General features: G+C 43.2%; 1 pseudogene across 1 annotated transcript in view; it reads left to right on the forward strand.

The window, feature by feature from the left end:
- Window positions 1-303: 303 nt before the first annotated feature.
- The window catches only part of LOC146866213 (perilipin-2-like), a 72345-nt pseudogene continuing 58407 nt past the window's right edge, over window positions 304-14241 (forward strand). The window contains exons 1-2 of the transcript XR_014975692.1: window positions 304-345; window positions 443-638. The product of XR_014975692.1 is annotated as a perilipin-2-like (transcript). The remainder of the gene's footprint in view (window positions 346-442; window positions 639-14241) is intronic.

Consider the following 14241-nt stretch of genomic DNA (forward strand, 5'->3'; position numbering starts at 1 on the left):
GATTTCGCTCGAGGTCTTACAAAGGTGGGCATTAAAGTCCAAGGTGTTTCGCTGTTCCACGCCACTGAAAATTCCCTCTTACATTGCTTTATTAGTCGGGGATTAGATGTGGCCCATCCCTATTCGAATGAATGTTATCATGTTAGCCATGTTTTGCAGTGTCGCCCGAGGGCATGGTTTTTCTGTCGGGAGTTGCCGGGTTTCTCTCGATCCTTTGCTAATGTTTATTAGTGGTGTAAGTAGTAGAGTTGCTACTGTGACTTTCTCGTTACTTTGCTAATCTGTTATCCGTTCAATAGGATTTGCGATACCACGATGTCTTCGGTAGCAGTTGAGCATCCACAGGTAATGGCTGGGTTTATTAATTTGCTTTTATATTTTGAGTTTAGTAAAACCAGTGACTCTTTTTCTAGATGACTTGCAATGTCTGTTTCTTAAACAGAATGTGGTGTCACGCGTGATCAGCCTCCCCCTTATTAGCTCCACCTATGGCATGGTGTCCTCGGTCTACGCCAACACAAAGGAGAACCATCCCTACCTGAGGTCGGTCTGTGAAGTGGCAGAAATGGGAGTATTGACCGTCACTAACATGGCTATAACCAGCGCCAAACCAATACTTCAAAAGATGGAGCCTCAGAGTAAGTGAAGCTAAAGGCTGATTATTGGCTAGACCCCAGCCCCCCCCCCTCCCCCCCCCCCCCCCAGTGTAAATGTTACATGCAGTGCTGTTGCTCCAGGTTTAAACTTTCACTCGGTGTTAAATTAACCATGCTTGATCTGGGTGGGTAGATGGACTTCAGTTTGTAAACTGTCTTACTCGCCCTACTGTTCCAATTTGTGAATGCATCCCTTGAAAGTAGCGATGTAAGCCACTTGAAGGGCGGTAGCTGCACCTCGGATTTTCCCCATGGTAGCCTTGCTGTGGCATAGCTATTATAATTGCATAGGTCCGCAACCGTTTAAGATTCCAGTATGTTCAAGAAGTATGGCGACTTTAAAGTTGGCAGACTTCAGATAAATGTTAATCAAATGTTTGACTACGGAAGAGTCTGAAAGTTTTGTTTAGTGTTGCTCATATTTAAGTAATGGCTGTAACACTACCATCCAGATTCTCCTTTGCATATTGATTTTGTTGAAATGTTGGCATTTTTGTTAAATGTCTTGGCTTGGTGTACCCTACCTGTCTTTACTATCAGATGGGTCAGTTTGAGGTGCAGGCCAAACATTTTCTCTGGAGAAATGCTCTTCGTGTTGGGAAGCTGGTCTCAGATGGAACTCTATATAAACAAAAAAAAACTCCTGTCATCAATTCATATAATCTCGTATCAACCATAAGATAATACATCTCGATTATCAAATCAATCATACTCTTATCCAGGCCTAGGTATAACCTTGATTATGCTTGTGGGCACGATTTGAGCAGTAAGGAAATGGATCTTAAACTGACATGGTTCTGTACAACCAAGGACTTAATTTAGCTTTGGATGCAAATGCTCCTTAAATTATCGGTTGGACGCATTTAGCTTTCAAGACTGTTAAGCAGGGTACCCATCAGTGCTGTTCCAGTTAAATATACATTTTCATAGGGCATAAATGAGAGCTTTAATTTTTGATGTTTAGGCTGTCGCTTGCTTTTTGACTGCACCAGCTCAGTGATGCAGCTTCAACGTTTAGCCTTCCTTGAGACATGGATTATTTGATCAATAAGGGGAATTACCTTATTGGTCTCGAGATTGTGGTGGGCATGGTTTGAGCTCACAACTAGCTCTGCATTAAATGTTAAGAGCTAGTAAGTTATGTACCCTCCTTGATTTCAGATTATAAAGTCATCCCACACAAGTGCTGCGGACTCTACATAATGGCGGTGTCTCCTTCCCGGATGATAGGGCATGATACTGGGCCACACCTCTAACAGCCATCAACAACTGGGTTCTAATCATCTGACAGTGACAGTTGGAAAAGGAGGGTCTGAGCGCGATCGCACAAGCTTTTTCTGTATGTGGACAGGGTGTTAGACAGTTGCTGGCAACACAGGTGGCATTGGAGGCATGGGCTATGGCAGGATTCCTCAACCATTATGTCATCTGAGCTGCTGATAAGCGTATATCATCCCAAGTTAGTAATATTACAGTTGTAATAGTAGCCACATTGGACAAGATCACTTTAGTGACCACTAGGTCCAAGGTTAGCAGCAGTTATCCCCTCCGTGCATCAACCGGAATAAAGTTTTTGTCAATTTGCAATGCCTACACATAGGTAGTATATGCTAGCTGCAGTGCCCATGGCACAAAAGTAATCGTATCAGTAATAAGTCTCTGCACATGATTCATAGTCAGATACAAACTGAATGGTATGAAACTTAATTTTTAATGTTTTCAGTTGCAGTTGCGAACGACTATGCATGTATGGGTCTTGATAAGATCGAAGAGAAGCTACCAATATTGTATCAGCCGTCAGACAAGGTAATAGTTTCAACAATACAGATGTATGGTGGTAGTATTTATATATGGTTAGCAATACTGACTGTGCATGCCCTTTATCTTGGTCTGTAATTTGCTGGTGCTAATGCTAAACTTCCATGCTGTGCAGCTTATTTCAATCCTTATTGTACGTACTTTTGTAATTGAGAGAACTTGCCTATTCAGGCAATTTTTTTTTTAATGCTTAAGCTATACATTGAATAAAATATATAGAGATTTATGCTCTTGTACTTTTCAATAGATTGTGTCCAAAGCCTCCAATATGGTTGTTGGTGCCAAAGAAGCCTTATCCATTACAGTAACGGGTGCCAAAGATACTGTGGCTCATACAATCACTGGTGTGGTCGACAAGACAAAAGAAGCTGTTCATGAGAGCGTGGAAATGACAAAGTCTGTTGTACATGGCAGTATTAACACCGTGCTAGGCAGCCATGTGGTGCAAATTGTGAATAATGGTGTGGACACAGCACTCACCAAATCTGAGACTCTAATAGACCAGCATCTCCCACTGACTGAGGAAGAGTTGGGTGAGTACATCTGCAGATTTGTTTAATTAGTCCCCCGTAAGTCTGTCTATACTTGTAGTTTGTTTATTGCTGGTATCTGGAAAACCTATTGTGTTCCATCCTGTTTGTGGTGGTGAATGGACTTTCTGGACCTGCTGTGCAGGGAAAGGGCTGGCTATGGAGCCTTGGTGTTGGCTGCTGCTCACTTTGCCATCACATGTTTATCTCTTGGCTCTCTGCGGGCCCTTGGCTAGTCCTTGTGTTGCCACAGTTGGTCAGGCTGAAAAGTGTCATTTGATCCACAGTCCACTTCAGACATAAGCCTTTAGTTGGCGCACAAATTTCACTGGTCTTCCCACTATTCTCCGTTTATATACTCCCTACCGGGTCTCATCTTCCTAGACTTCAACTTGCTCTTTTCCTGCCATATGTCAACATCCCATTCCTGCACTGAACACTTTTCTGCCCCCCCCCCCCCCTGTCTGTTTTCAGACCACATTCTGTTGGCTCTTAAAACATAGACCATTCAGGCTTGTCCTCACACCCGTAGTTTGTCTTCCGAGACTCTTTTCTGCCCATAAAGTCACAAAGCCCATGAACTTAAATAGTCTTGACCCCTCTAGACACCCTCCACTATCCTCTTCCTGGGCAGCACAATCCATGGATGTCCACGAGTCCACCTTCCTTGCCTCTTCTTTCTCCTTCGCGCCCCCCCCCCTCCCCCACCCCGTAGCATTCCCTGTGATCTGTTTCCTTACTCTGAAGCACCTAGAGTGCCCCCCAGCAGCATAACCAACTTGGATTCCTAGTAATGTGTACCCACCCCCCCTGTCCATTATTCCTTCCAAAGATCTAAATTACACCACTGGGCGCACTATTGCTTTAAAAATGTTTTTGTTAAGCTATACATAACATAAGCTGCCTTGTGCTTACAAGGTGTCGCTTAAAGTGAGCATAGGTGTCTTTAAAAAAAAAAAAAAAGTAACATGCCTCCTGCAGTTTAGGACCACGTTAGTGTCTTCTGCACTACATAAACCTACATTTTTCCAGGTTGCCACCCTAGTAGGATAGGGTGGTGGTTTAATTTTGTTATTGCAGAGACCCTTGTGTAACTTGCAGGTGTTACTCTGTGGGGGGGAGGGGGATGATGCAGCAAAGATCTCCTATGAGTTTCTTATTATACGTTTGAGGCCTTTCATGGCTGACAGACTTGCAGTCTCAGGACACTTTAGAGTTCGGTAGTGGTACTACGCAATGCACAAAACAATTGTGTGTTTTGCGGTATGAATGGTCTTCGTTTGGTTTGTTAATTTATGTCCATTTGAAATTGAATACAAACTTTTTGTTCCTTTTATTTTACCAAGGCAGGTTACTAAATTTGTCTTGTTACTTAGTTCTCCAAAAAGCTAATGACCCTTCTAACACTTGACATAACTTGTTCAAGCTAAAGTTAGTTGGTGTTTTGTAAGGGGCTGGGGAGCTTTTTTTTTTGGGTTTTTTTTGTTGTTCGCTAATCGTACTGCACTTCACACACAGGAGCTGGTTAAATGGCTCCCTTCCCACTTGTAATGGTTACTTTGATTGCGGGACATTATTCTCTTCACTTCCCTTAATGCAGAAGTATGGTTTAAAGTGTAATGAGTTGGTATGTTATGGTCCTAAATTAAGTACTTTGTAATTTGCTTTTGTTTGCAGCTGCAGAAGTTGCATGTGTGCAAGGCTTTGAAGATGGGGCTCAGAAGCCAAACTACTATATTCGAATAGGATCCTTGTCAAGCAAAGTTCGGAAGCGTGCCTACCAGCAAGCCATAGCCCGGTTCAGTGATGCAAAATCCAGGAGCCAGGAAGCAATTTCTCACCTCCACCGTACAGTTGCCCTGGTAAGAAAAGCATTTCCACTGTGCTTATCCCTCTAGATGTTTACTTGTGTCTAGCGTTGACTAGTGTCTAGTGTTGTGCTGAAAGTCCGTACCCTCTTATTAGAAATTTTTTATACCACTTTTGTTCCAACTCAGTGTGGTTGGCAATGTCCATTAAACATTTTCTGCATTCAATGCCTGCTTTAGTTTCCTTTCAATCTGACCCGTTAGACAGCTAGCATTCAAAATCGGCACAAAACTGGACTTGCAATGTGGGGATTTCTTATTGGTACTGCAGTGGTAAACTATCCACATTGACTGCACTCTGGTTACTTTCTTACTGTTTATCTGGTAACTACTGGACTGTAACACAAGGCATCAATGCACTTTCTTCTTTAGATGGAATATGCTCGGAATAACATGGATAGTGCCAACCAGAAGCTGCATGATGCCCAAGAAAAGCTTTATCAGTCTTGGTTGGATTGGAGCAAAAGCACGGGCCAAAACTATGGCGAGGAGTGTAACGGCACAGAGGTAAATCTGCACTTGCCTGATCTCCAGATTACTGCCTTGATTAGGAATTAGTTGTGCGGGAATGTAGTGCTATTTATACTTTCGATCTGTGGATGCTTCCTGCAGCAGTGTGCATTGGACAGAAGTTCTGCATAACCCTGCAAGAAGCTGCTGCGACTAGATTCCTGTGCTTAAACTGAGGCCACAATAGGCAGTTTGTAAGCCTAATACATGTAGCCTTGTTCAAGTACTTAATTTGTTTTGTTCTTCTTTTTTCCCAGGATGTTGAGTCTCGTACCCTGGCGATTGCCCGCAACCTTATAAAACATCTTCAGACCACCTGCATCACTTTAGTGTCCAGTCCGGCTCTCCTTTTGACCCTTGCCCTCCCGCGATATTGAATACTCTCACTGAGGTCATAGCACCTCCCCTAACGGACCTTTGCAACTCCATTTTCCAATCTGGCACCTATCCGAATATTTGGAAAAAGGCAGCTATAAAACCACTACTTAAAAAACCTTCTTTAGACCCCACTGATTCAGCCAGTTATAGGCCCATTGCTTGCCTACCGTTTCCGGCTAAAATATTTGAATCAGTGATGAACCTGCAATTATCCGAATTTGTTGACCATCATAATCTTCTGGATGACACGCAGTTCGGATTTAGGAAATATCATGGCACTGAAACGGCCTTGATAAAAGCTTCTGATGAGATTAGGACCATCATGGATCGGGGGGGGCAGCAGTCCTGGTGCTCCTCGACCTGTCCGCCGCCTTCGACACGGTCGACCATTCCATCTTGGTCGACCGTGTCGCATCCATGGGGGTAACCCATCTTGCAAAGAACCTCATCGCTTCGTTTCTTGCCAACCGAACTCAAACGGTTAAGATGGGTAATTTTTACTCACCCACTTTTGTTCTTCCTTGCGGGGTTCCTCAGGGATCCTCGCTAAGTCCCACTTTATTTAATATATATGTGGCAGATTTGGCGAAGGTTATAAAAACTCATAAGCTGCGGTTAACCACTTATGCCGACGACACCCAATTGGTGCTGTCTATTCAAAAAGACGGTCCTGCAGTCGCCGCCCAATTTCAGGAAGGGATGTTGGCCATTAGCTCATGGATGGCGGATAATAGTTTAAAATTGAATTCGGACAAGACCGAGGTGCTGACCTTTGGTAGGCTCTCCCCTGAGTGGTCTGCGATTTGGTGGCCCAGTGATATGGGTCCCCCTCCCACTCCTGTAACCAAGGTCAGGAATCTCGGTATCATGTTCGATGACAAACTGTCTTTCAAGTATCATGCCAACGCTGTGGCGGCATCTTCCTTTTATATGCTTAGAAAGATTAAGAAGTTGCTGCCATACCTTCCTTCAATGGCGGGAAAAACTTTAATTACTACACTTGTCTTTTCAAAAATGGATTATAGTAATGGCCTTTTTCTTAACGCTCGGGAGCAAGTTCTAGCTAAGCTGCAATCTGTACAGAATGCGGCAGCTAGATTAATGCTTAATGTTCCATTCCGTCACCCCACATCTGCGGCTATTCATCAGTTGCACTGGCTGAGAGTAAAGAGTCGGATAAAATTTAAGGCTCTATGTATCGCTTATAAAGCCATTCATGATTCGGGACCTAAGTTCCTGAAGGATGCTTTTCGGATTTATGTTCCCAATAGAACTTTACGATCAGCCTCTACTCATCTTCTCCCAGTGCCACGCACTAGAACCTCCACATGGGGAGACAGACGTTTTTTGGTAGCTACTCCTAAGCTGTGGAACTCCCTTCCCTTTGCTATAAAAACTGCCCCTACCCTTATCATGTTTCGTAAACTCCTGAAGACTTGGTTATTTAACCAATAGCTTCTTCATATGTCTTTGTCAGGAGGATGTTCTGTATGCGCCGAGACACCTTAGGGTAGTCGTGCGCAATAAAAGTTGAGAAAACATAAGCATAAACATAAACAAACATAAACAGTATACACGGCATGCCCCACAACATCCAGGAACAGGCTCACCACATGAGCGCAATGGCTGGCGATTTGTACCAGAACTTTCACTTGGCCTCCTCTGTCAGAGAAATCTCTGACCACGTTCTTGCGACCACTAAAGGACAATTGGACAAAATGAAGGTTTCACTGGATAATATGGTGGACTATGTTGTGAACACACCACTCAACTGGCTGGTGGGTCCCTTTTATCCCCAGTTGGGTGGCACTCCTCATACTGAGGAAAAGAACGAAGGGGAGGAGACTAGCAGCCAGCATGCATGCCAAAGTTAGTTTGTAGCATGTGCACTGCAGCACTCACATCTGTATACTAATTATGGCAAATTATCTGCCACCTCTCGAGCATGGCTCCATCTAATCGTGATGGATGAGTTGGACATGCAAGGTTAAATGCATAAGCTTGCGGAGAGCACTTGTATGACCATAATTGTATTTGTATTTACCTTTGAGGTAATTCACTGAATCTTGCTGGTTACTGGCCTTTATTGAGCACTTTTTGTACCGCACATGATTTTCTGGTGGACATGCTTTTGTAAGTGCTACGGTATTTTAAATCTTACTTGGTTGTAGATTTCATACTGGGTCACCATGTATTATGTATTTCTAGTAATAAACCATTCTAGCAGCATACTGTCTCCAGTGAACACTTTGTGTTCTCTTGGGTGGCACACCTAATCATTCTGATAGAATGACTCGTGTGCATACCTAATCGTAACTGATGGAGGGCTGGGCCAACTTAACAATTCCTCAAGTCTATCACATGTAACGGAGTTCAGCATGTGCCACCTCATGGTTGCTAACTCCTGTGAAATGAATTGCGCACCTATTGGGTTTGTGGTGCAAACAGTGAAGTAACGAACTGGAGCAAATCTAAAGTAAAAGGGAAGCAGTGTGGGATGCCGGGATGGATAACAATTGAAGAATTCAGTACAAGAAGGCCTCTGCAGAAGATTAGTTTAGTCTTGAGACAATGTTATCGAGCACAGGGCCGGCTCAAGGGCTGTGCAATTGGTGCCACCGCACCGGGTGCTGACTTTGGGTGGAAGCGCCACGTTCGTCCTTTGAAAAGCACCTGATGCCGCGTACTTTGTCCCAGCAGTTTTCAGACCTCAATAAAAAAATGACAACTGCGGTGATTAATGTTCTTCCTGGAGAGGCTGGAGCTTTGTTTAGTGGAAGTTTTGACTCCTAATGCAGAGGGTTAATATGCCTGCTGCGAATTGTCATTCACATCAAAGTGCATATAATATAAATAGGTCTATGGGTTACTGCTTTTGTCGGAGATCCTTTTGTTACTTGCAGTTTAAAAGTTAAAATCCTAATAGAGCAGTAAGCTACTAACTGCCCTCAAAGAGCTGCATGCAAACTGCAAGGGAAATATTAGAGCTATATATTTGCCCGTCTTTTGTTCCCCTAATTGCAAAAGGGGTTCATTTGGGTAGAATCCTCATTGAAGACAACCCCTAACAATGGGTTACATTTTAAATTCGGAATTTGTGCTTTTCCAGTTCAAGGACTCTACAACTATACTGCCTAACAGTATGGACGAAATGTGACTCCTACTCCTTGTAGGTCTGTATGTAACATTTCCTATATACTGATCTACACACACAATTGTCTGTCTGCAATGCGTGTGATGTAAAGTGTTCTGACATCTTAATCTGGTATGAGGTGGCACTACAATTCTAAATGAATCTAAGACCGTGGTCATGGAGACTTGAGGGGCACTGTCAAATAGTGGTACTGCGAGAATCCATGGCAGAGTTGGTCATTGGTGGGGGGGAGGGGTGTCCACAAACGTTGCACAGGGTGCCACCAGTGCTAAAGCCGGCCCTGGTCGAGCAATACCTCCTCACTAAACTAATAATCATTGCTGGACAAAATGGACTAGATTTAGTTTGTAGGGCAGAATGTTCAGTTACAAACGTGATCGAATATTCTGCCTGCTAAATCCGTGGTCTGTTTGCTTAATTCGGAGTCTGGGGAAACAGTTTTCTGACAGTGGTAGCCCTGTTAGCTCTGCCACTGAACCATAATAAGACTGCCTGAAGGTATAGGGGTCCATTGGAGTAAAGTCGTCAGACCCTCTGCCCAACTTGGAGGGGATGGCTTTTTTTTAATAAAGAGCCTTACTTTTTTCTTTTCTTACCACCAGGAAATATCTGGCGGTGGCAGGCAGAAGAGAAAATGGCCCTTTGCTTTACGTGATTCTCATCCACCCCAGACATGAGTCCAGGAGACAACTCTGTTTTGGGGGTGTGGGGGGCTAGTAAGTTTTCACTTAATTTGGTAAACACTCTGGCCCTAAAGATAAGCAGATAATGCTTTCCTGGCTGATAAATATTGATGGCTACAGCAGCTCTGACCACAAACATGCAGACCCAACCAATGGCATACTATGTTTAGGGGTTCAGGCAGAAGCTCTTGTGGCCCAATATCCTATTATTCCCTGCCATAGCCTGACAAACCATACCTGCCAAAGCAAATCACCTCGGCCATGAACTGGAGAAAACCCAGAATTGCAATCAAACTGCCAACTAACAAATGAGATTATAACCATTTCCTGGTGTAGAGGGGGTTTGATATCAACACTAATTCAGATTTTAGTGATTTCAATATCCCTATGTATAGTTGGTGCAGTGCCAAGCTTGAATAATTTAAGACTTGTATCTCGGCTGGTGCCATTTTTCACTTGGTTGCCATCGTTATCAGAGGAAATAATCTTGCTGGGAAGATTATTCCTGGTTTTAATAAAGGACTGGTTCATAAATATTCCACCATTAGTGTGTTCCCAAATCGCCTACGGAATCTATGGACCCCCCCTCTTCCTAGGCTCAGTCTAGCAAAACCAATTGGGATAACTTAAGTAATAGCTGCTATTGCACAGTTAGAATTTCAGAAATCCCTTGTCCCAGTGCTTTAAAAATAAGTGCAGGTACTCACCAAATTGAAATGTGGACTGAGGGGGGGGGGGTTGGGGCGGGGCTATGGGGGCGGGGCTACTGACAATGCTAAGGGACCCGGCCAGAGACACACATTTAATTTGACTGAGATTCCATTGATGTGCAGAATGATACTGAGATGAAAAACATACATTCACCTGAGCCACTCAATGCAAATTTGATTCTAATCTAGCCTGAGAACAATTTGATTACGCTTCACTAAATAGGCCAACAATCTTCACAGCGGCTAAGTATACTCACAAAACCCAGCAAAACGCGAGGAAAGCAGATTCAATGTGAGTAATTGTTCTAATACAGGGTCGCCCCTTAGGCTGCAGTGTCTCTGCCTTCTCGGAAGAAAGAGTTGGTGCTAAAAATATTGTTTGACTACAGCACTCATTTTTCACCATCTCCGTGCAAGTCACAGGGGAATTTTGGGGACCAAAGAGATGCACCAGCTTGGCCTAAATATCAAGGAACATTCTTGTACTGAAAGCTCTCAAAAACGAAGTACAGAATTTAGGCCAATAAAATACTAGTTTAGAAAATCTGAAGCACTTTGGTTTAAAATTCTAGGTTCTTTCCTAGATCAGGTGGCCTTGTGAGTTCAAGAGCTTTAAGGTACAGACTGCCAACTCATGGTCTTTGAGAACTTAAATAGTCCATGGTCTGATAAAAACAATTCACAAAGTGCTCTGTATTAGGGTTTGATCATTATTGAGGTAAAGTGGTTAGTTTGTCCTTAACTAGAGCATTGGCCCTTACGATCAATTAACCAACAAATAACAAAACATTTGCTTTAGGCAACACACTTGACACACAAATGATGTAAACCTATTTGCTGGTTCACTCACCGAGAATTATTGCTGTACTTCTGAACACAACCTCTTTATCCACAAAGCAAACTTCACTCCGTTTTAATTTCAGCTCTGAGTATTTCTTACTGAAAGAAAAATGTTGCTTCTGGTTGTAATGCCCCTGCACCCTTCACATCCAATGGGCATGACCAAGGACAATGTTTCAAATGTGCCACGACTCTCCGGGGACTTGCATTTTGGGAATTTCTTGTCATAAGCTTTGTGGTTGGTTCGATCTCGACGTGCTGGGCGAGCAGGAATTCCTGTTCAGAGTCAGTGTAGTGAGCGGAAGGGGTGACACAAAGCTGCATCCTGGGCTGGTGGCCGCACGCACATCAGTCCTGTCTGACTTGTCTCCATCAGAGTTTAAGCACTATTCAACTCGTCAGCTGTGTCGCGCTTCTTTTTTGTATATGTAAAATTTCCCTGAGCTTGGCTGGATGCCCCATGAGTATCGGTACAAGGAAAAGATCCGGTACTCTAGGGCCGATTTAGAAGTGCCGGTACTTAGTACCGGTCCATTTAAAGCACTGCCTTATCCTCGACAGATCCACTCCTCCGTTTTAAAATTCAGCCACAATTTGGCATTCTGCTTTGTGCCTCTTCAACTTGATAGGTGACATGGAGGCAACGGCACCATCTATGACGAGTCCTCTGTCCTTGCCTAAACCAGGATGGATCTTCAATTATGCATGTCCCATAGTCACTTTTCCTTATTCAATATAAGTGCCAAACTACTCATGGGGATTCTGGCTAATAAATGGAATAGTCTTATCATCCTCGATCAGGACAGTTTCATCGCAGGTGAAACTTGCTCAGGGAAAACGAAAGGCATTTTGCTTGTTTTTAACATTCTGAAAAGGTGGTAATTTTGTTTGGTCCATGTCAAGAAGGATTTGACATGGTCCATTGGTGGTTCCTAAAGGAAAGGTACTCCAGATGGGCTTTTGTCCCCGATTTCTGTCCAGGGTTTTTACCAACTTTAAGGATCCTCCTGCTAGACTCTGAACTTACATGGCACATCGGGTGTAGTGTCAACGAAGCAGGGCTACCCACTCCCCTTTCGACACTACTAGTAACCTATCCAAAAAGGTTCAGTTGTGCAATAACATTGGCAGCACAGAGCATAATGTATGCAGATGTCTTGACACCAGATGTGGAATTCTCTAGCCAGCAACAGAGGGAGTTCTTAAAACTTTATGACCAGGATTCAGGCCTTAAGATTAATCTACAGATGTTGCAAATACTCAACCTCTCCTTACCAGGTGCAAAAAAGAACCTAAAACATTCTGCCGTCCAGTAGGCTAGAACCGCTAGTAATACTCTCTTCTACCATGTCCAAGACTGTGTACACGGTGACCTTTTGAGACCACTGAAGGGGGACTTTCAGTTCTGGCATATCGGAGTTCTGTCGTGGTTAGGGCAGCTAGAATGAACCACCCAGATTATACATATAAATCATGCAAACACTGCTGCTGCCGGCAACAAGAGAACTTTACACAATATGCAAATTATCAACTTTGTCTGGACCAAGAAGAGACCGAAGTTGGTAGTTAATCATGTCGACCCATAGAGTATGGTGATCTGGCCAACATTACTACGCAGTTCTATTCTGTTGCATAGTGTGGTTGTGAGAAAAATAAATACTGAAGATTTATGGACTAGACAATCGCTGGAATACATTTTTGCAAGGGTTCCATGGCTGCCCAAAACAAATGCTTGGCATTTGATTTATACTCCTCAAAGCACAATAGTGACTTTAGCGGCTTCAGACTCTGCCTATTTTTGCTAGCTATAGAATTCTGTGCACTTTACCTCTGCCCAGCATGGGTAAAGTGCTTGTGGTAAAAATGGTATACTCTTGACTGGCATATTAAACTTGCCTATAGGTTTCCTAATATATACTACTAAGCACAGAGGTCTTCAAGATGTGGGGCGTAACCCCCCGGGTGGGCCATGGAGTCCTGAGAAGGGGGTTCCGCATTCCCCAGCTTCACTTGTGACCAATCAAAAACATTTGCCTTTGTTTAGGAAAGACGGCTGTCCTGGGACAGCTAAATTAAATCCTTATCAGCTGAAGTTTTATCAACTGACTAGTGCTGGAAAAGCTGTGCCTGCATGAAATGCAAATGTGCGTATCAGTTAATCAGCAAGTGTAAAGGGTGCTTCGCAGCCGGTTCTGGCTTTAATTGTTCAAATCACTCCAAGGTTTGTGATGACAAAGATTTGCTTTTTGAGTGGTAGTGCAAAGAGTTAACTGGGCTGTGAAGTGCCTGCTTTTAATTTTAACTGCATTTACACAGCCCTTAGTACTCAAAGTGGTGTTGAAGGGACAATTATGTAAAAAAAAAAAATTGCTTTACTTATGCTCTGGTATTACTAACATCTACATTTTGGAAGCAGTATTTTATTGTATGACATTCCTGACATTCCATTCCATGATATGATATTCCTGACATTCCATTCCATGACATTCCTGAAATTCCATTCCATGACATTTCTGACATTCCTGACGTACATGACATGACATTCCTGACATTGCATTCCAAGACATGACATTCCATTCCATGACCTGACATTCCTGATATTCCAAGACATGACATTCCTGACATTCTATTTCTTGACATGACATTCCTGATATTCCATCCCATGACATGACACTCTTGAGTCCATTCCATTTCATGACATTCCATTCTATGACATGACATTCCTGATGACATTCATGATATTCGATTGACATTCCATTCCATGACATTCCTGACATTCCATTCTATGACATAACATTGCTGACATTCCTGTCATGGCATTTCATTCATGATATTCCTGACATTCCATAACATTCCTGACATTCCATTCCTGATAATCCATGAAATTCCTGACATTCCAAGACATGAAATTCCTGACATTCCAAAGCATGACATTCCTCACATTCCTGAAATTCCATGACATTCATGGCATTCCATTCCTCACATTCCATGAGATTCCTGACATTCCATGAGATTCCTGATATGACATTCCTGACATTCCATTCCATGACATTCCTGATATTCATGACATGACATTCCATTCCATGACATCCCT

Source organism: Triturus cristatus, chromosome 2_1, assembly GCF_964204655.1.
Source record: "Triturus cristatus chromosome 2_1, aTriCri1.1, whole genome shotgun sequence".
NCBI classification, from domain to species: Eukaryota; Metazoa; Chordata; class Amphibia; order Caudata; family Salamandridae; genus Triturus; species Triturus cristatus.